We start from the raw sequence: 22405 nt of genomic DNA on the forward strand, positions 1-22405 counted from the left end.
TAGGTGAGTCCCTAATGTAGACAGTAGTGTAGTCTGTCAGATCTAATGTAGACAGTAGTGTAGTCTGTCAGGTCTTTACAGAGCCTTTAGGTGTGTCCCTAATGTAGACAGTAGTGTAGTCTGTCAGGTCTTTACAGAGCCTTTAGGTGTGTCCCTAATGTAGACAGTAGTGTAGTCTGTCAGGTCTTTACAGAGGCTTTAGGTGTGTCCCTAATGTAGACAGTAGTGTAGTCTGTCAGGTCTTTACAGAGCCTTTAGGTGAGTCCCTAATGTAGACAGTAGTGTAGTCTGTCAGATCTAATGTAGACAGTAGTGTAGTCTGTCAGGTCTTTACAGAGCCTTTAGGGAGCTTTATGGGTCTAGTTTGGGTCCCTTTGTGTTTTTCTAAGATCCAGAGGAAGAAGAATGAAGGAACATCAAAGCTCAGACAAATATATTGGAGACAGAAAACAAGTGCTCAGTCCTCTTTGTACTTATTAGAGCTGTAGAGCAGCCGATGATGCACCACAATGTTCTCCTCTCTGTTTCCTATAGATGTGCTGCTGGGTGAGGGAGAGAGTATGTGTTGTCTGTAGAGAGAGACCCAAATAACGATGATGATGTCATCACTGTGGACCAGGACACCGGGACCGTCACCGCCCGAGGGCTAGGCCGCACCACGCTGTCCGTCACACACCCCAGTGTCCTTCCACCATGGGACGACCTTACCTAACCACTTTAAAGTTATTCCTGTAGTTTAGCATTGATGTCGTCCTGTAAGGTGTGGTTTTTGGGGTTGTGGGTAGTGTAGTCCTACAGGTATGGCTTTCCTCAGCATTCCCTGTACCCAGGCCTACCAGAAAACTCTGCTTCCCACCTGCCTCGCTGTTCTGTGTTTGTGGTGGAGCCAAGTTACCTGAGTGAGTGAGCCCAGCTATCAACATGTCTATTGTCGTACTATGGCAAGCCATGACTGTGTGTGTCTGCATGTGTCTCTATGTGTGTGTGTGGAGGAGGAGGACAGGTGGGTGTTGGAGAGTGGTCGTCAGTACCAGGTGACTGTACGAGTTCACGACCAGGAGGGTTACACACCACACCTGGCACAGGTAACGTTACCATGACAACTATAAGAGTTACCCTCCCTTACTCTAGAAGTCTAAAGCCTACTATTTTTCAGGGACAGGAGGCTTAACTGAACCTAACACCCCTCTCTCTCCCCCCCTTCTCTAACCCCTCTCTCTCCCCCTCTTTTCTAACCCCTCTCTCTCCCCCTCCTCTCTAACCCCTCTCTCTCCCCCCTTCTCCCTCCCCCCTTCTCTAACCCCTCTCTCTCCCCCTCTTTTCTAACTCCTCTCTCTCCCCCTCCTCTCTAACCCCTCTCTCTCCCCCTCCTCTCTAACCCTCTCTCTCCCCCTCCTCTCTAACCCTCTCTCTCCCCCTCCTCTCTAACCCCTCTCTCTCCCGTCCTCTCTAACCCCACTCTCTCCCCCCCTCCTCTCTAAACCCTCTCTCTCCCCCTCCTCTCTAACCCTAACCCCTCTCTCTCCCCCTCCTCTCTAACCCATCTCTCTCCCCCTCCTCTCTAACCCCTCTCTCTCCCCCTCCTCTCTAACCCCTCTCTCAACCCCCTCCTCTCTAGCCCCACTCTCTCGCCCCCTCTCTAACCCCTCTCTCTCTTCCTCCTCCCAAACCCCTCTCTCTCCCCCTCCTCTCTAACCCCTCTCTCTCCCCCTCCTCCCTAACCCCCCTCTCTAGCCCCACTCTCTCGCCCTCCTCTCGAATCCCTCTCTCTAACCCCTCTCTCTCCCCCTCCTCTCGAATCTCTCTCTCCCTCTCTCTCCCGTCATCTCTAACCCATCTCTCTCCCCCTCCTCTCTAGCCCCACTCTCTCACCCTCCTCTCTAACCCCTCTCCCTCCCCCTCCTCTCCAACCCATCTCTCTCCCCCTCCTCTCTAACCCATCTCTCTCCCTCTCTCTCTAACCCCTCCTCTGTAACCCCACTCTCTCCCCCTCCTCTCTAACCCCTCTCTCTCCCCTTCCTCTCTAACCGCTTTCTCTCCTCCTCCTCTCTAACCCCTCTCTCTTCCCCCCTCCTCTCTAAACCCTCTCTCTCCCCCTCCTCTCTAACCCCTCTCTCTCCCCCTCCTCCCTAAACCCTCTCTCCCCTCCTCTCTAACCCCTCTCTCTCCCCCTCCACTCTAACCCCTCTCTCTCCCCCTCCTCTCTAACCCCTCTCTCCCCCTCCTCTCTAACCCCTCTCTCTCCCCTCCTCTCTATTCCCTCTCTCTCCCCCTCCTCTCAAATCCCTCTCTCTCCCCTCCTCTCTAACCCCTCTCTCTCTCTCTCTCTTTCTCTGTCTCTCTCTCTTTCGCTTTGTCTCTCTCTCTTTCGCTCTCTCTCTCTTTCGCTCTCTCTCTGTCTCTCTCTTTCTCTCTCTCTCTCGTTCTCTGTCTGTCTCTCTCTCTCTCTCTCTCTCTCTCTTTTTCGCTCTCTCTCTCTTTCGCTCTCTCTCTCTTTCTCTATCTGTCTTTCTCTCTCTTTCTCTCTCACTCTCTCTCTCCCTCTCTCTCTCTCTCTTTCTCTGTCTCTCTCTCTCTTTCGCTCTGTCTCTCTCTCTCTTTCGCTCTCTCTCTCTTTCACTCTCTTTCTCTGTCTCTCTCCTTCTCTCTCTCTCTCTCTCTCTCTCTCTCTCTCTCTCTTCGCTCTCTTTCTCTTTCGCTCTCTCTTTCGCTCTCTCTCTCTCTCTTTCACTCTCTCTCTCTGTCTCTCTCCTTCTCTCTCTCTCTCTCTCTCTCTCTCTCTTTTTCACTCTCACTCTCACTCTCTGTCTCTCTCTTTCTCTCTCTCTCTCTCTCTCTCTCTCTCTCTCTCTCTCTTTCGCTCTCTTTCTCTTTCGCTCTCTCTCTCTATCTGTCTTTCTCACTCTCTCTCTCTCTCACTCTCTCTCTCTCTCTCTCTCTCTCTCTTTCTCTGTCTCTCTCTTTCGCTCTGTCTCTCTCTTTTTCGCTCTCTCTCTCTCTCTCTTTCACTCTCTCTCTCTCTCTCTGTCTCTCTCTTTCTCTCTCTCTCTCTCTCTCTCTTTCACTCTCACTCTCTGTCTCTTTCTTTCTCTCTCTCTCTCTCTCTCTCTCTCTCTCTCTCTCTCTCTTTCGCTCTCTTTCTCTTTCGCTCTCTCTCTCTCTCTCTTTCGCTCTCTCTCTCTCTCTTTCGCTCTCTCTCTCTCTCTCTTTCACTCTCTCTCTCTGTCTCTCTCCTTCTCTCTCTCTCTCTCTCTCTCTCTTTCACTCTCACTCTCTGTCTCTCTCTTTCTCTCTCTCTCTCTCTCTCTCTCTCTCTCTCTCTCTCTTCGCTCTCTTTCTCTTTCGCTCTCTCTCTCTATCTGTCTTTCTCTCTCTCTCTCTCTCTCTCTCTTTTTCGCTCTCTTTCTCTTTCGCTCTCTCTCTCTATCTGTCTTTCTCTCTCTCTCTCTCTCTCTCACTCTCTCTCTCTCTCTCTCTCTCCCTCTCTCTCTCTCTTTCTCTGTCTCTCTCTTTCGCTCTGTCTCTCTCTCTCTCTCTTTTCACTCTCTCTCTCTCTCTGTCTCTCTCTTTCTCTCTCTCTCTCTCTCTCTCTCTCTCTCTCTCTCTCTCTCTCTAGGTGTATGTGTTGAGGCCAGCTGTTGTGGAAGTTATGGCCAAAAGAGGTGACTGTAGGATGGGAGAGACCATCACTCTTCCACTGGCTGTCTGGGGGGTTCAGGAGGAGGAGACCCAGGCTCAGGACCCTCCCCAGGGAATCTCTGGCCCCGAGACCCTGCTGGAGGTGACAGACTGCTCTCTCATCAACCTCCATGTCACCACGTCACCACAGGGGGTATTCACCCCTCTACCAGGTACACACACACACACTCACACACACATACAGTGTGGCTCTGCTCTCTATGTGCGTAGCTAAGGTAAGCTTTAAAATCAGAAATAAGCACCCCCCTGTCACGCCCTGGTCTTAGTATTTTGTGTTTTCTTTATTTATTTGGTCAGGCCAGGGTGTGACATGGGTTTTGGTATGTGGTGTGTTTTGTCTTGGGGTTTTTCATAGGTATTGGGATTGTGGCTTAGTGGGGTTTTCTAGCTTAGTCTATGGCTGTCTGAAGTGGTTCTCAATCAGAGACAGGTGTTTATCATTGTCTCTGATTGGGAACCATATTTAGGCAGCCATATTCTTTGAGTGTATCGTGGGTAATTGTCCTTGTTTATGTCTCTGTGTTACTTTGCACCAGTATAGTCCGTTTCGGTTTCTTGTTTTGTAGTGTTTGTGTTTAGTTGTTTTCATTAAACATGAATCTCAGTAGCCACGTCGCATTTTGGTCCGACTCTCCGTCACATAAAGAAAGCCGTTACAGAATCACCCACCACAACAGGACCAAGCGGCATGACAACAGGCAGCAGCAGTGGGAGAGGCTGCATTATTTGGAAGACTGGACATGGGAGGATGAGTTGGACGGAAAAGGACCCTGGGTACAACCTGGAGAATATCGCCGTCCCAAAGAAGAACTGGAGGTGGAGAAAGCGGAGAGGCGCTGGTATGAGGAGTCAGCCCCAAAAATGTCTTGGGGAGGAACACAGGAAGTGTGGCGAAGCCAGGTAGAAGACCTGTGCCAACTTCCTGTGCTTACCGGGGGGCTAGAGAGACCGGGCAGGCACCGTGTTATGCGGCGGAGCGCACGGTGTCCCCGGTGCGGGTGCATAGTATTCAACCAGGTAAGGTTGGGCACGCTCGGTGCTCAAGAGCTCCGAGCGCCTGCACGGTCCGGTCCACCCAGTACCACCTCCACGCACCAGCCCTCCGGTGGCAGCTCCACGCACCAGGCTTCCTGTGCGTGTCCTCGGCCCAGTACCACCAGTGCCAGCACCACGCATCAGGCCTACAGTGCGCCTCGCCTCTCCAGCGCTGCCAGAGCCTTCCTCCTCTCCAGCGCTGCCGGAGTCTCCCGCCTGTTTAGCGCTGCCAGAGCCTTCCTCCTCTCCAGCGCTTCCGGAGTCTCCCGCCTGTTCAGCGCTGCCAGTCAACGTGGAGCAGCCAGAGATGCCAGTCTGCAAGGAGCCGCCAGTCTGCAAGGAGCTGCCAGAGCTGCCAGTCTGCATGGAGCAGCCAGAGCTGCCAGTCTGCATGGAGCAGCCAGAGCTGCCAGTCTGCAAGAAGCCGCCAGAGCCGTCAGTCAGCATGGAGCAGCCAGAGCCGTCAGTCAGCATGGAGCAGCCAGAGCCGTCAGTCAGCATGGAGCAGCCAGAGCCGTCAGTCAGCATGGAGCAGCCAGAGCTGCCAGTCAGCATAGAGCAGCCAGAGCTGCCAGTCAGCATGGAGCAGCCAGAGCCGTCAGTCTGCCAGGATCCGCCAGTCAGCCAGACTCTTCCAGATCCGCCAGTCAGCCAGGATCTTCCAGATCCGCCAGTCAGCCAGACTCTTCCAGATCCTCCAGTCAGCCAGACTCTTCCAGATCCTCCAGTCAGCCAGTCTCTTCCAGATCCGCCAGTCAGCCAGGATCTGCCAGAACCGCCAGCCAGCCTGGATCTGCCAGAGCCAACTACCTGCCTGAGCTTCCTCTCAGTGCTGAGCTTCCTCTAAGTGCCGCTTTTGGCAGCATTTACCTTCTCTAGGCCTACCTTCTCTAGGCCTACTTGTTATTGACATTAGGGTTTTTATGTTCTCGTCAACACAATGCAGCACAGCAATCTCACCTCAGTGAGGCTGTCGCGACTTTCTTCTGTTGAAGGAGAGGTGGACCAAAACGCAGCGTGGTTATTGAGATACATCTTTAATAAAGATGAAAATAGAACAATATACAAAAACAAGAAACGTGAAAAACCGAAAACAGCCCATTCTGGTGTAACAAACACAAAGACAGGAACAATCACCCACAAACCCCAACACCAAACAGGCTACCTAAATATGGTTCCCAATCAGAGACAATGACTAACACCTGCCTCTGATTGAGAACCATATCAGGCCAAACACAGAAACAGACAAAATAGACACACAACATAGAATGGCCACTCAGATCACACCCTGACCAAACAAAACATAGAAACATACAAAGCAAACTATGGTCAGGGTGTGACAGAGGCACATTCATTCTATTCTAATTATTCAGTTATATGGCTCACTTTCCCATCAACTACAACCATGCCTGTTGCTTGTAGCCTACCATTTAAGCCAGGTGGATAGTGCACAACTTTCAAAATCCTAACATCGCTGAGCCTCTATTATTAAACGACTGTCTATCCAGTCGGATAAACACTCCAAACAGCCTCTCCGAAGGCTCGATGGTGTCCGCATGGTCCTAAAGCACACCAGGCCTCATTTTGTATCACATTCCAATGATAATACTGGCGTTGACAAAAATTCATTTTTTCCCCAGTGAAAGTTGCGCCCCTGACCCACATATACAATTATCTGTAAGGTCCCTCAGTCGAGTAGTGAATTTTAAGCACAGATTCAACCACAAAGACCAGAGAAGTTTTCCAATGCCTTGCAAAGAAGCACACCGATTGGTGAAAAATATAAAAGCAGACCCTGAATATCCCTGTGAGCATGGTGAAGCTGTTAATTAGGTTTTGGATGGTGTATCAACAAACCCAGTCACTACAAAGATACAGGTGTCCTTCCTGACTCAGTTGCCAAAGAGGAAGGAAACCGCTCAGGGATTTCACCATGAGGCCAATGGTGACTTTAAACAGTTACAGAGTTTAATGGCTGTAATATGAGAAAACTGAGGATGGACCAACAACGTTGTAGTTACTCCAACATACTAACCTAAATGACAGTGAGGAAGTCTGTACAGTTTTTTTATATATTCCAAAACATGCATCCTGTTTGCAATAAGGCACTAAAGTATAACTGCAAAAAAATGTGGTAAAAAAATTAACTTTATGTCCTGAATACGAAGCGTTATGTTTTGGGCAAATCCAACACAACACATCACCACTCATATTTTCAAGCATGGTGGTGGCTGCATCATGTTATGGGTATGCTTGTCATCGGCAAGGGCTATGGAGTTTTTATGATACAAATGAATGGAATAGGCAAAATTGTAGAGGAACACCTGGTTCTGTCAGCTTTCCAACAGACACTGGGAGACAGTCAGCAAGACAATTACCTTAAACAAGGCCACTGGAGTTGCTTGAATGTTCCTGAGCGGCCTAGTTACAGTTTTGGCTTAAATTGACTTGAAAATGGCTGTCTAGCAATGATCAACAACCAACTTGACAGAGCTTGAATAATTTTTTTAATAATAATGTTGTACAATCCAGATGTGCAAAGCTCTTAGAGACTTACCCAGAAAGACTCACAGCTGCCAAAGGTCATTCTAACATGTATTGATTCAGGAAGTTGAATACTTTACAGTATGTAAGTCGTTTTTTATTTTTCTTATTTTTGTTTTACCAACTATTATAAGTTTTTCTTCCACCTTGACATTACAGAATATTTTGTGTAGATCGTTGACAATTCAATAATTGTAATCCCACTTCGTAACACAAAATAATGTGGAAAAATTCAAACGGTGTGAATAGTGAAAGCAAAGTACATTTCTATTCATACAGTATACCAGGTTTCTCTCTGTCTGTCATCTCTATAAATGTTACTCCTTGTCCCTCTGCTCATCCCTCTCTTCCCCCTCTCTCTCCAGACCCTGGTTTCAGAGGTGGTCTTGTCTTTGGGTGCGTCTTGCCTCGTCGTCTTCGAGGGGGGGCCACAGCCCTGGCCCCTGGTCCCTGCATGTTTCCATGGCGATCCCAAGTCTGAGGGGGAGGGGCTGGGCGTGGAGGTTCTCAACCTATTAGAGCTCAGGAGATCCCAGCAGCACGCCTACAGGGTCACCTGCCACACCCTGGGGGAAGAGGGGGGGTTAGATAAATGGAAGGAGTGTTTGTTTCAGAGGGGGAGACAGGAGTGTGTGTTTTCAGAGGGGGAGACAGGAGTGTGTGTTTTCAGAGGGGGAGACAGGAGTGTGTGTTTTCAGAGGGAGAGACGGGAGTGTGTATTTTCAGATGGAGGAAGGGAGGGAGAGACGGGAGTGTGTATTTTCAGATGGAGGAAGGGAGGGAGGGACAGGGGTGTGTGTTTCAGAGGGGGAGACAGGAGTGTGTGTTTTCAGAGGGGGAGACAGGAGTGTGTGTTTTCAGAGGGGGAGACAGGGGTGTGTGTTTCAGAGGGGGAGACAGGAGTGTGTGTTTTCAGAGGGGGAGACAGGGGTGTGTGTTTCAGAGGGGGAGACAGGAGTGTGTATTTTCAGATGGAGGAAGGGAGGGATGGACAGGGGTGTGTTTCAGAGAGGGAGACAGGAGTGTGTGTTTTCAGAGGGGGAGACAGGAGTGTGTGTTTTCAGAGGGGGGGACAGGAGTGTGTGTTTTCAGAGGGGGAGACAGGAGTGTGTGTTTTCAGAGGGGGAGACAGGAGTGTGTGTTTTCAGAGGGGGAGACAGGAGTGTGTGTTTTCAGAGGGGGAGACAGGGGTGTGTGTTTCAGAGGGGGAGACAGGAGTGTGTATTTTCAGAGGGGGAGACAGGGGTGTGTGTTTCAGAGGGGGAGACAGGAGTGTGTATTTTCAGATGGAGGAAGGGAGGGATGGACAGGGGTGTGTTTCAGAGAGGGAGACAGGAGTGTGTGTTTTCAGAGGGGGAGACAGGAGTGTGTGTTTTCAGAGGGGGGGACAGGAGTGTGTGTTTTCAGAGGGGGAGACAGGAGTGTGTGTTTTCAGAGGGGGAGACAGGAGTGTGTGTTTTCAGAGGGGGAGACAGGGGTGTGTGTTTCAGAGGGGGAGACAGGAGTGTGTATTTTCAGATGGAGGAAGGGAGGGATGGACAGGGGTGTGTTTCAGAGAGGGAGACAGGAGTGTGTGTTTTCAGAGGGGGAGACAGGAGTGTGTGTTTTCAGAGGGGGGGACAGGAGTGTGTGTTTTCAGAGGGGGAGACAGGAGTGTGTGTTTTCAGAGGGGGAGACAGGAGTGTGTGTTTTCAGAGGGGGAGACAGGAGTGTGTGTTTTCAGAGGGGGAGACAGGAGTGTGTGTTTTCAGATGGAGAGACAGGAGTGTGTGTTTTCAGATGGAGGAAGGGAGGGAGGGACAGGGGTGTGTGTTTCAGAGAGGGAGACAGGAGTGTGTGTTTCAGAGAGGGAGACAGGAGTGTGTGTTTCAGAGAGGGAGACAGGAGTGTGTGTTTCAGAGAGGGAGACAGGAGTGTGTGTTTCAGAGAGGGAGACAGGAGTGTGTGTTTCAGAGGGGGAGACAGGAGTGTGTGTTTTCAGTTGGAGGAAGGGAGGGAGGGACAGTTGTGTATTTTAGTGTGATTTCTTTAGATAATTGACAATACATGGACTTTATAGAGTTTATTGACTGACAGTAAAACATTCTTATTGAAGCTGACACCAATTTCCCAGATAAAAATAGAAGACAATATTCCATTTAAATGTAAGTATTTGCCTTTCTGAATCAACTGTGTGTGTCTTTGTGTGTGTAGTGGCTGGTGTTCAGCAGTGGGAACTCCCCAGGTCCTCTGATCCAGGATCCCTCAGTAGAGCGGAGCAGAGTGAGAGTAGACTGCAGCGCCCCGGGTTCTCTCTCTCTCTCTCCCTCCTCCCCTCCTTTCCTCCCTCCATCCCTCCATCCTCCCTGTCCCACCCGTGCCCTGAGCCCCACTATCCTGCCAGCCTGGTGAGTGTTTCTCTATGGCTCATTGTTTCTTTACCTCCCCTTTTCCCCTCCTCTCTCTTTCTCTCTTTCTCTCTCTGTCTCTCTCTCTCTGTCTCTCTCACTTTTTTCATATTTCCTTTTGTATTTTTTCTTTCTCTGCCCTCATTAACCTCTCCTAGTTTATCTCTGTTTCCCTCTATCACACACAGACACATGCCTCGCTCCCTCTTTCCCTTCCTCCCTCCTTACTCCAATTACTTGCAATGTGTCTGAGAAAAGTGATGGTGGTCTCCATAGCAACTCCTGTGTCTGTCTTCACAAAAACGTTTGTGTGAAAGGGGGATTTTTCACCAAGGAAAAGGACAGAGGAGCATATACACACACACACACACACACACAGAGAAAACCTGGTGACTGCAATCAGGGCCTCCTTCACACAAATTGCCTGTGAAAATTGCAGATGAGAATGTGTGACTGATTTTGATTGAAATAGAACAAGAGTACGATATCCTTTCTGTTTATCCTTGTGGTTTGAGAGGCTGCTTGTAGAGACAAAGCTCATTTTTGTTGAAACCTAAAAGAGACTTGCCGCCACTCAGGCTAGTAGCCATATTGCAGTAGTGTTCTCAGTGTACAGTGCCCTCTCTCCACTGAGCAAACTAATAAACACACTTCTACTGCAATGTCTCTACTTCCTGTTGGGATGGGAGTGACTAATCAGCCAGCACATACGCACACACACACGCTCGCACGCACTCAGTCCTCTCTTTGTTTATCTTAATGACCCAAACAGATGTTTCACCAAGTAGCTCAGACCAAAACGCTCTTCTAGCATATGGTGTGTCTCCGTCTGCCCCTCTCCCACGCTCCGTCTGCCCCTCTCCCACGCTCCGTCTGCCCCTCTCCCACGCTCCGTCTGCCCCTCTCCCACGCTCCGTCTGCCCCTCTCCCACGCTCCGTCTGCCCCTCTCCCACGCTCCGTCTGCCTCTCTCCCACGCTCCGTCTGCCCCTCTCCCACGCTCCGTCTGCCCCTCTCCCACGCTCCGTCTGCCCCTCTCCCACGCTCCGTCTGCCCCTCTCCCACGCGCCGTCTGCCCCTCTCCCACGCTCCGTCTGCCCCTCTCCCCACGCTCCGTCTGCCCCTCTCCCACGCTCCGTCTGCCCCTCTCCCACTCTCCGTCTGCCCCTCTCCCACTCTCCGTCTGCCCCTCTCCCACGCTCCGTCTGCCCCTCTCCCACTCTCCGTCTGCCTCCCTCCCACTCTCCACCTGCATCTCTCCCACTCTCCACCTGCATCTCTGCCACTCTCCACCTGCATCTCTCCCACTCTCCACCTGCATCTCTCCCACTCTCCACCTGCATCTCTCCCACTCTCCACCTGCATCTCTCCCACTCTCCACCTGCGTCTCTCCCACTCTCCACCTGCGTCTCTGCCACTCTCCACCTGCGTCTCTCCCACTCTCCACCTGCGTCTCTCCCACTCTCCACCTGCGTCTCTCCCACTCTCCACCTGCGTCTCTCCCACTCTCCACCTGCGTCTCTCCCACTCTCCACCTACGTCTCTCCCACTCTCCACCTGCATCTCTCCCACTCTCCACCTGCTTCTCTCCCACTCTCCACCTGCATCTCTCCCACTCTCCACCTGCGTCTCTCTCACTCTCCACCTACGTCTCTCCCACTCTCCACCTGCGTCTCTCCCACTCTCCACCTGCGTCTCTCCCACTCTCCACCTACGTCTCTCCCACTCTCCACCTGCGTCTCTCCCACTCTCCACCTGCGTCTCTCCCACTCTCCACCTGCGTCTCTCCCACTCTCCACCTGCGTCTCTCCCACTCTCCACCTGCGTCTCTCCCACTCTCCACCTGCGTCTCTCCCACTCTCCACCTGCGTCTCTCCCACTCTCCACCTGCGTCTCTCCCACTCTCCACCTGCGTCTCTCCCACTCTCCACCTGCGTCTCTCCCACTCTCCACCTGCGTCTCTCCCACTCTCCACCTGCGTCTCTCCCACTCTCCACCTGCGTCTCTCTCACTCTCCACCTGCGTCTCTCCCACTCTCCACCTGCGTCTCTCCCACTCTCCACCTGCGTCTCTCCCACTCTCCACCTGCGTCTCTCCCACTCTCCACCTGCGTCTCTCCCACTCTCCACCTACGTCTCTCCCACTCTCCACCTGCGTCTCTCCCACTCTCCACCTGCGTCTCTCCCACTCTCCACCTGCGTCTCTCCCACTCTCCACCTGCGTCTCTCTCACTCTCCACCTGCGTCTCTCCCACTCTCCACCTGCGTCTCTCCCACTCTCCACCTGCGTCTCTCCCACTCTCCACCTACGTCTCTCCCACTCTCCACCTGCGTCTCTCCCACTCTCCACCTGCGTCTCTCCCACTCTCCACCTGCGTCTCTCCCACTCTCCACCTGCGTCTCTCCCACTCTCCACCTGCGTCTCTCTCACTCTCCACCTGCGTCTCTCCCACTCTCCACCTGCGTCTCTCCCACTCTCCACCTGCGTCTCTCCCACTCTCCACCTGCGTCTCTCCCACTCTCCACCTGCGTCTCTCCCACTCTCCACCTGCGTCTCTCCCACTCTCCACCTGCGTCTCTCCCACTCTCCACCTGCGTCTCTCCCACTCTCCACCTGCGTCTCTCCCACTCTCCACCTGCGTCTCTCCCACTCTCCACCTGCGTCTCTCCCACTCTCCACCTGCGTCTCTCTCACTCTCCACCTGCGTCTCTCCCACTCTCCACCTGCGTCTCTCCCACTCTCCACCTGCGTCTCTCCCACTCTCCACCTGCGTCTCTCCCACTCTCCACCTGCGTCTCTCCCACTCTCCACCTGCGTCTCTCCCACTCTCCACCTGCGTCTCTCCCACTCTCCACCTGCGTCTCTCTCACTCTCCACCTGCGTCTCTCCCACTCTCCACCTGCGTCTCTCCCACTCTCCACCTGCGTCTCTCCCACTCTCCACCTGCGTCTCTCCCACTCTCCACCTGCGTCTCTCCCACTCTCCACCTGCGTCTCTCCCACTCTCCACCTGCGTCTCTCCCACTCTCCACCTGCGTCTCTCCCACTCTCCACCTGCGTCTCTCCCACTCTCCGTCTGCGTCTCTCCCACTCTCCGTCTGCGTCTCTCCCACTCTCCACCTGCGTCTCTCCCACTCTCCACCTGCGTCTCTCCCACTCTCCACCTGCGTCTCTCCCACTCTCCACCTGCGTCTCTCCCACTCTCCACCTACGTCTCTCCCACTCTCCACCTGCGTCTCTCCCACTCTCCACCTGCGTCTCTCCCACTCTCCACCTGCGTCTCTCCCACTCTCCACCTGCGTCTCTCCCACTCTCCACCTGCGTCTCTCCCACTCTCCACCTGCGTCTCTCCCACTCTCCACCTGCGTCTCTCCCACTCTCCACCTGCGTCTCTCCCACTCTCCACCTGCGTCTCTCCCACTCTCCACCTGCGTCTCTCTCACTCTCCACCTGCGTCTCTCCCACTCTCCACCTGCGTCTCTCCCACTCTCCACCTGCGTCTCTCCCACTCTCCACCTGCGTCTCTCTCACTCTCCACCTGCGTCTCTCCCACTCTCCACCTGCGTCTCTCCCACTCTCCACCTGCGTCTCTCCCACTCTCCACCTGCGTCTCTCCCACTCTCCACCTGCGTCTCTCCCACTCTCCACCTGCGTCTCTCCCACTCTCCACCTACGTCTCTCCCACTCTCCACCTGCGTCTCTCCCACTCTCCACCTGCGTCTCTCCCACTCTCCACCTGCGTCTCTCCCACTCTCCACCTGCGTCTCTCCCACTCTCCACCTGCGTCTCTCTCACTCTCCACCTGCGTCTCTCCCACTCTCCACCTGCGTCTCTCCCACTCTCCACCTGCGTCTCTCCCACTCTCCACCTACGTCTCTCCCACTCTCCACCTGCGTCTCTCCCACTCTCCACCTGCGTCTCTCCCACTCTCCACCTGCGTCTCTCCCACTCTCCACCTGCGTCTCTCCCACTCTCCACCTGCGTCTCTCTCACTCTCCACCTGCGTCTCTCCCACTCTCCACCTGCGTCTCTCCCACTCTCCACCTGCGTCTCTCCCACTCTCCACCTGCGTCTCTCCCACTCTCCACCTGCGTCTCTCCCACTCTCCACCTACGTCTCTCCCACTCTCCACCTGCGTCTCTCCCACTCTCCACCTGCGTCTCTCCCACTCTCCACCTGCGTCTCTCCCACTCTCCACCTGCGTCTCTCCCACTCTCCACCTGCGTCTCTCTCACTCTCCACCTGCGTCTCTCCCACTCTCCACCTGCGTCTCTCCCACTCTCCACCTACGTCTCTCCCACTCTCCACCTGCGTCTCTCCCACTCTCCACCTGCGTCTCTCCCACTCTCCACCTGCGTCTCTCCCACTCTCCACCTGCGTCTCTCTCACTCTCCACCTGCGTCTCTCCCACTCTCCACCTGCGTCTCTCCCACTCTCCACCTGCGTCTCTCCCACTCTCCACCTGCGTCTCTCCCACTCTCCACCTGCGTCTCTCCCACTCTCCACCTGCGTCTCTCCCACTCTCCACCTGCGTCTCTCCCACTCTCCACCTGCGTCTCTCCCACTCTCCACCTGCGTCTCTCCCACTCTCCGTCTGCGTCTCTCCCACTCTCCGTCTGCGTCTCTCCCACTCTCCACCTGCGTCTCTCCCACTCTCCACCTGCGTCTCTCCCACTCTCCACCTGCGTCTCTCCCACTCTCCACCTGCGTCTCTCCCACTCTCCACCTGCGTCTCTCCCACTCTCCACCTGCGTCTCTCCCACTCTCCACCTGCGTCTCTCCCACTCTCCACCTGCGTCTCTCCCACTCTCCACCTGCGTCTCTCCCACTCTCCACCTGCGTCTCTCCCACTCTCCACCTGCGTCTCTCCCACTCTCCACCTGCGTCTCTCCCACTCTCCACCTGCGTCTCTCCCACTCTCCACCTGCATCTCTCCCACTCTCCACCTGCGTCTCTCCCACTCTCCGTCTGCATCTATCCTTATCTAACAACACTTTACCCATCACTCTGTTCATGTTTGCATTGTGTCTATGTTTACTTTTAGGACGTAAATGGAATTTGTTTGGGCCAGTCATATTATAGGAAACCTCGTCCCCGTAACGTCATCCTGTGTCTCCTCTTATCTCCCTCCCTTTATAACTACTCTGACACATTGCAAATGCCACTGTGAATAACCTCCTTTTTTTCTGGGCTGAGGGGCTCTGGCGCCTCTGGGCTGGCGGGAGACTCTGGCAGCGCTGGAGAGGAGGAAGGCTCCGGCAGCGCTGGACAGACGGGGCGCACTGTAGGCCTGATGCGTGGCGCTGGCACTGGTCCGAGGACACGCACAGGAAGCCTGGTGCAGGGAGCTGCCACCGGAGGGCTGGTGCGTGGAGGTGGTACTGGATAGACCGGACCGTGCAGGCGCACTGGAGCTCTTGAGCACGGAGCCTGCCCAACCTTACCTGGTTGAATGCTCCCGGTCGCTCTGCCAGTGCGGCGAGGTGGAATAGCCCGCACTGGGCTATGCAAGTGAACCGGGGACACCGTGCGCAAGGCTGGTGCCATGTAAGCTGGCCCAAGGAGACACACTGGAGACCAGATGCGTAGAGACGGCTTCATGGCACTTGGCTTGATTCTCACTCAAGCCCGGCCGATACGCGGAGCTGGTAACGTTGTAAGTTGTATAATCCAGACTTTGTTGCTCCTGCTGCTGCTGCCTGTCAACACGCCGCTTGGTCCTGTTGTGGTGGGTGATTCTGTAATGGTTTTCTTGAGTTGAAGGAGAGGCGGACCAAAATGCAGCGTGGTTACTTGTATACATCTTTAATAAAGATGAAAACACGATCAATACAAGAACAATAAACGTGAAAAAACCTGGTGCAAACAAACACAGAGACAGGAACAATCACCCACAAAACCCAACACCAAACAGGAGACCTAAATATGGTTCCCAATCAGAGACAATGACTAACACCTGCCTCTGATTGAGAACCATATCAGGCCAAACATAGAAATAGACAAACTAGACATGTAACATAGAATGCCCACTCAGATCACACCCTGACCAAACAAAACATAGAAACATACAAAGCAAACTATGGTCAGGGTGTGACACTGTCTCTCTATCTCTCTCTCTTTAACTCTTTCTCTACCTCTCTCTCTCTCTCTCTCTCTCTTATATCTCTGTCTCTCTCTCAATTCAATTAAATTCAATTTAATTTGCTTTACTGGCATGACGTAACAATGTATATATTGCCAAATCTTATTTTGGATATTTACAATATAAAAATGAGAATCAAAATTGTCAACCGGACAACAGTAACAACTCTCTCTCTCTCTCTCTCTCTCTCATATCTCTCTTATATCTCTGTCTCTCTCTCTCTATCTCTCTCATCTCTCTCTTATATCTCTCTTATATCTCTGTCTCTCTCTCTCATATCTCTCTTATATCTCTGTCTCTCTCTCTCTCATATCTCTCTTATATCTCTGTCTCTCTCTCTCTCATATCTATATTATATCTCTGTCTCTCTCTCTCATCTCTCTCTCTGTCTCTCTCTCATATCTCTCTTATATCTCTGTCTCTCTCATCTCTCTCTCTCTCATATCTCTCTCTTGCTCATATCGCTCTCTCTCATATCTCTCATATCAATTCAATTCAATTCAAGGGGCTTTATTGTCATAGGAAACATGTGTTAACATTGCCAAAGCAAGTGAGGTAGATAATATACAAAAGTGGAATAAACAATAAAAATTAACAGTAAACATTACACATACAGAAGTTTCAAAACAATAAAGACATTACAAATGTCATATTATATTATTATATATACAGTGTTGTAACAATGTACAAATGGTTAAAGTACACAAGGGAAAATAAATAAGCATAAATATGGGTTGTATTTACAATGGTGTTTGTTCTTCACTGGTTGCCCTTTTCTTGTGGCAACAGGTCACAAATCTTGCTGCTGTAATTGCACACTGTGGAAAAATTGGGTATGTTTTCTTTGTGGATCTTTGTAATCTGAGGGAAATATGTGTCTCTAATATGGTCATACATTGGGCAGGAGGTTAGGAAGTGCAGCTCAGTTTCCACCTCATTTTGTGGGCAGTGTGCACATAGCCTGTCTTTTCTTGAGAGCCATGTCTGCTTACGGCGGCCTTTCTCAATAGCAAGGCTATACTCACTGAGTCTGTACATAGTCAAAGCTTTCCTTAATTTTGGGTCAGTCACAGTGGTCAGGTATTCTGCCGCTGTGTACTCTCTGTTTAGGGCCAAATAGCATTCTAGTTTGCTCTATTTTTTTGTTAATTCTTTCCAATGTGTCAAGTAATTATCTTTTTGTTTTCTCATGATTTGGTTGGGTCTAATTGTGCTGCTGTCCTGGGGCTCTGTGGGGTGTGTTTGTGTTTCTGAACAGAGCCCCTGGACCAGCTTGCTTAGGGGACTCTTCTCCAGGTTCATCTCTCTGTAGGTGATGGCTTTGTTATGGAAGGTTTGGGAATCGCTTCCTTTTAGGTGGTTGTAGAATTTAACGGCTCTTTTCTGGATTTTGATCATTAGCGGGTATCTGCTCTGCATGCATTATTTGGTGTTCTACGTTGTACACGGAGGATATTTTTGCAGAATTCTGCAGGCAGAGTCTCAATTTGGTGTTTGTCCCATTTTGTGAAGTCTTGGTTGGTGAGCGGACCCCAGACCTCACAACCATAAAGGGCAATGGGCTCTATGACTGATTCAAGTATTTTTAGCCAAATCCTAATTGGTATGTTGAAATGTATGTTCCTTTTGATGGCATAGAATGCCCTTCTTGCCTTGTCTCTCAGATCGTTCACAGCATTGTGGAAGTTACCTGTGGCGCTGATGTTTAGGCCAAGGTATGTATAGTTTTTTGTGTGCTCTAGGGCAACAGTGTCTAGATGGAATTTGTATTTGTGGTCCTGGTGACTGGACCTTTTTTGGAACACCATTATTTTGGTCTTACTGAGATTTACTGTCAGGGCCCAGGTCTGACAGAATCTGTGCATAAGATCTAGGTGCTGCTGTAGGCCCTCCTTGGTTGGTGACAGAAGTAAAAGATCATCAGCAAACAGCAGACATTTGACTTCGGATTCTTGGTTTGTTTGGTTGTCAATTAGGGTGTGCAGGGTGAATACATGGTCTGTTGTACGGTAATTTAGTAAAAAGCCAATTTGACATTTGCTCAGTACATTGTTTTCATTGAGGAAGTGTACGAGTCTGCTGTTAATGATAATGCAGAGGATTTTCACAAGGTTACTGTTGACGCATATTCCACGGTAGTTATTGGGGTCAAATTTGTCTCCATTTTTGTGGATTGGGGTGATCAGTCCTTGGTTCCAAATATTGGGGAAGATGCCAGAGCTAAGAATGATGTTAAAGAGTTTTAGTATAGCCAATTGTAATTTGTTGTCTGTATATTTGATCATTTTATTGAGGATACCATCAACACCACAGGCCTTTTTGGGTTGGAGGGTTTTTATTTTGTCCTGTAACTCGTTCAATGTAATTGGAGAATCCAGTGGGTTCTGGTAGTCTTTAATAGTTGATTCTAAGATCTGTATTTGATCATGTATATGTTTTTGCTCTTTATTCTTTGTTATAGAGCCAAAAAGATTGGAGAAGTGGTTTACCCATACATCTCCATTTTGGATAGATAATTCTTCGTGTTGTTGTTTGTTTAGTGTTTTCCAATTTTCCCAGAAGTGGTTAGAGTCTATGGATTCTTCAATTACATTGAGCTGATTTCTGACATGTTGTTCCTTCTTTTTCCGTGGTGTATTTCTGTATTGTTTTAGTGATTCACCATAGTGAAGGCGTAGACTCAGGTTTTCCGGGTCTCTATGTTTTTGGTTGGACAGGTTTCTCAATTTCTTTCTTAGATTTTTGCATTCTTCATCAAACCATTTGTCATTGTTGTTAATTTTCTTCGGTTTTCTATTTGAGTTTTTTTAGATTTGATAGGGAAGCTGAGAGGTCAAATATACTGTTAAGATTTTCTACTGCCAAGTTTACACCTTCACTATTACAGTGGAACGTTTTACCCAGGAAATTGTCTCAAAGGGATTGAATTTGCTGTTGCCTAATTGTTTTTTGGTATGTTTCCAAACTGCATTCCTTCCATCTATAGCATTTCTTAATGTTACTCAGTTCCTTTGGCTTTGATGCCTCATGATTGAGTATTGCTCTGTTTAAGTAGACTGTGATTTTGCTGTGGTCTGATAGGGGTGTCAGTGCGCTGACTGTGAACGCTCTGTGAGACTCTGGGTTGAGGTGCCTCCATCTCCTTCTCTGACATCACTGACTTCCAGATAGACTCTGTTGACATTGTGAGTGTCCTCTCATTCTGTTGGATTATAAGACACGACGTGCGTGTGTGTGTGTGTGTGTGTGTGTGTGTGTGTGTGTGTGTGTGTGTGTGTGTGTGTGTGTGTGTGTGTGTGTGTGTGTGTGTGTGTGTGTGTGTGTGTGTGTGTGTGTGTGTGTGTCAGGTGGAGGTGGACCACAGTGCTCTGGTTCGTGTGCGTGTTCTAGAGTCTAACAGGCAACCGTTCCTACATCGTTATCTTCCTCTGATGCACCTCAAACTGACCCCCTCCTCACCCATCTTCACTGTGGAGTAAGTACCCGTGTGTGTACATTCTGTCTGTTATGTCCACATTCCTCAGAAACATTTCACTGGATAGAGATGTGTGAAATATTTAATCAGCCTGGTACATAAACGTGTGTGTGAGTAGGCCTGCAGGGCCGTTGGACAGCGTCTCCGTAGGTTACCGTGTGTCAGGTCAGACAGTGGAAGTGGTCAGTCTTCACCTGTCTGCAGTGGACAGCAGTGGGAGTGTCCGGACCTCCTCTCACAAACAGCTACAGGTAGACAACCAATCATAACCCAGAGAGCAATGCACACAACACAACATAAATCTATATAAGAAACTGGGTGGTTGGAGCCCTGAATGCTGATTGGCTGCCAGCTGTGTACACCACAGGTATGACAAAACATGTATTATTGCTGCTCTAATTACGTTGGTGACCAGTTTATAATAGCAATAAAGCACCTTGGGGGTTTGGGGTATATGGCCAATATACCACAGCTAAGGGCTGTGACCAGGCACTCTGCGATACGTTGTGCCTAAGAACAGCCCTGAGCCGTGGTATATTGGCCATATACCACACCCCCTCGGGGCTTATTGCTTAATTATACAGTCTATACAGTCCTGATGTACTGTCACAACACACCATAAAACTATAATATACAGTCTATACAGTCCTGCTGTACTGTCACAACACACCATAAAACTATAGTATACAGTCTGTATGACAGTCCTGATGTACTGTCACAACACACCATAAAACTATAGTATACAGTCTATACAGTCCTGATGTATTGTCACAACACACCATAAAACTATAGTATACAGTCTATACAGTCCTGATGTAATGTCACAACACACCATAAAACTATAGTATACAGTCTATACAATCCTGATGTATTGTCACAACACACCATACAACTATAGTATACAGTCTATACAGTCCTGATGTATTGTCACAACACACCATACAACTATAGTATACAGTCTATACAGTCCTGATGTATTGTCACAACACACCATACAACTATAGTATACAGTCTATACAGTCCTGATGTATTGTCACATCACACCATAAAACTATAGTATACAGTCCTGATGTACTGTCACAACACACCATACAACTATAGTATACAGTCTATACAGTCCTGATGTATTGTCACAACACACCATAAAACTATAGTATACAGTCCTGATGTACTGTCACAACACACCATACAACTATAATATACAGTCTATACAGTCCTGATGTATTGTCACAACACACCATAAAACTATAGTATACAGTCTATACAGTCCTGATGTAATGTCACAACACACCATAAAACTATGGTATACAGTCCTGATGTACTGTCACAACACACCATAAAACTATAATATACAGTCTATACAGTCCTGATGTACTGTCACAACACACCATAAAACTAGTATACAGTATACAGTCCTAATGTACTGTCACAACACACCATAAAACTATAGTATACAGTCCTGATGTACTGTCACAACACACCATAAAACTATAATGTACTGTCTATATAGTCCTGATGTATTGTCACAACACACCATAAAACTATAGTATACAGTCCTGATGTATTGTCACAACACACCATAAAACTATAGTATACAGTCTATATACAGTCCAGATGTACTGTCACAACACACCATAAAACTAGTATACAGTATACAGTCCTGATGTACTGTCACAACACACCATACAACTATAGTATAAAGTCTATACAGTCCTGATGTACTGCCACAACACACCATACAACTATAATATACAGTCTATACAGTCCTGATGTATTGTCACAACACACCATAAAACTATAGTATACAGTCTATACAGTCCTGATGTAATGTCACAACACACCATAAAACTATGGTATACAGTCCTGATGTACTGTCACAACACACCATAAAACTATAATATACAGTCTATACAGTCCTGATGTATTGTCACAACACACCATAAAACTATAGTATACAGTCTGTATGACAGTCCTGATGTACTGTCACAACACACCATAAAACTATAATGTACTGTCTATATAGTCCTGATGTATTGTCACAACACACCATAAAACTATAGTATACAGTCCTAATGTACTGTCACAACACACCATAAAACTATAGTATACAGTCCTGATGTACTGTCACAACACACCATAAAACTATAATGTACTGTCTATATAGTCCTGATGTATTGTCACAACACACCATAAAACTATAGTATACAGTCCTGATGTATTGTCACAACACACCATAAAACTATAGTATACAGTCTATATACAGTCCAGATGTACTGTCACAACACACCATAAAACTAGTATACAGTATACAGTCCTGATGTACTGTCACAACACACCATACAACTATAGTATAAAGTCTATACAGTCCTGATGTACTGTCACAACACACCATACAACTATAGTATAAAGTCTATACAGTCCTGATGTACTGCCACAACACACAATAAAACTATAGTATACAGTCTATACAGTCCTGATTAACTGTCACAACACACCATAAAACTATAGTATACAGTCTATACAGTCCTGATTAACTGTCACAAAACACCATACAACTATAGTATACAGTCTGTATACAGTCCTGATGAACTGTACGTTGTTTTCATATGCAGGTCTACCCCAGATTCACCCTGCAGCCACGAAGTCTGGCACTGACACTGGGCAGCGTCGGACAGGTATCCAAATACACATTATCAGTGTTTCTAAAATGATGGTTCAGGAGGAGCCACTGGTGGGTTTCTGGTCACGCTGACACAATGCAGAAATCACTCTGACATTTCCTACTTGCTAAAATTCTAATAGTTCGCCTAATATCAGTTTATGTGCAAAACAAGCAAGTATCGTGCAGAGAATCATTATACCATCTAAACCCCTGTGAAATATATTTTCCATAACCAAAATGTTTTATTTTCAGCTGTTTGAAATTAATGTACAATACCGTAGGTAAAATATGCAAACACAAAAGAATACACCATCTTAGACTTGCTTTCAATGAGAATGACAGATATATAACACACATTTATTTTAAAATTTGATCGGTCACCCAAAAGTTACATATTGCAGCTTTTACTCTGACTCTAGGTTTCTGTTAACTCTGACTCTAGGTTTCTGTTAACTCTGACTCT

The 22405-nt window shown here is 49.2% G+C and overlaps 1 pseudogene; it reads left to right on the plus strand.

Moving 5' to 3' along the window:
- The window catches only part of LOC135522997 (nuclear pore membrane glycoprotein 210-like), a 30113-nt pseudogene that overhangs the window by 6748 nt on the left and 960 nt on the right, over nucleotides 1-22405 (plus strand).

The sequence above is a fragment of the Oncorhynchus masou genome, chromosome 30 (assembly GCF_036934945.1).
Source record: "Oncorhynchus masou masou isolate Uvic2021 chromosome 30, UVic_Omas_1.1, whole genome shotgun sequence".
In the NCBI taxonomy this organism is placed as follows: domain Eukaryota; kingdom Metazoa; phylum Chordata; class Actinopteri; order Salmoniformes; family Salmonidae; genus Oncorhynchus; species Oncorhynchus masou.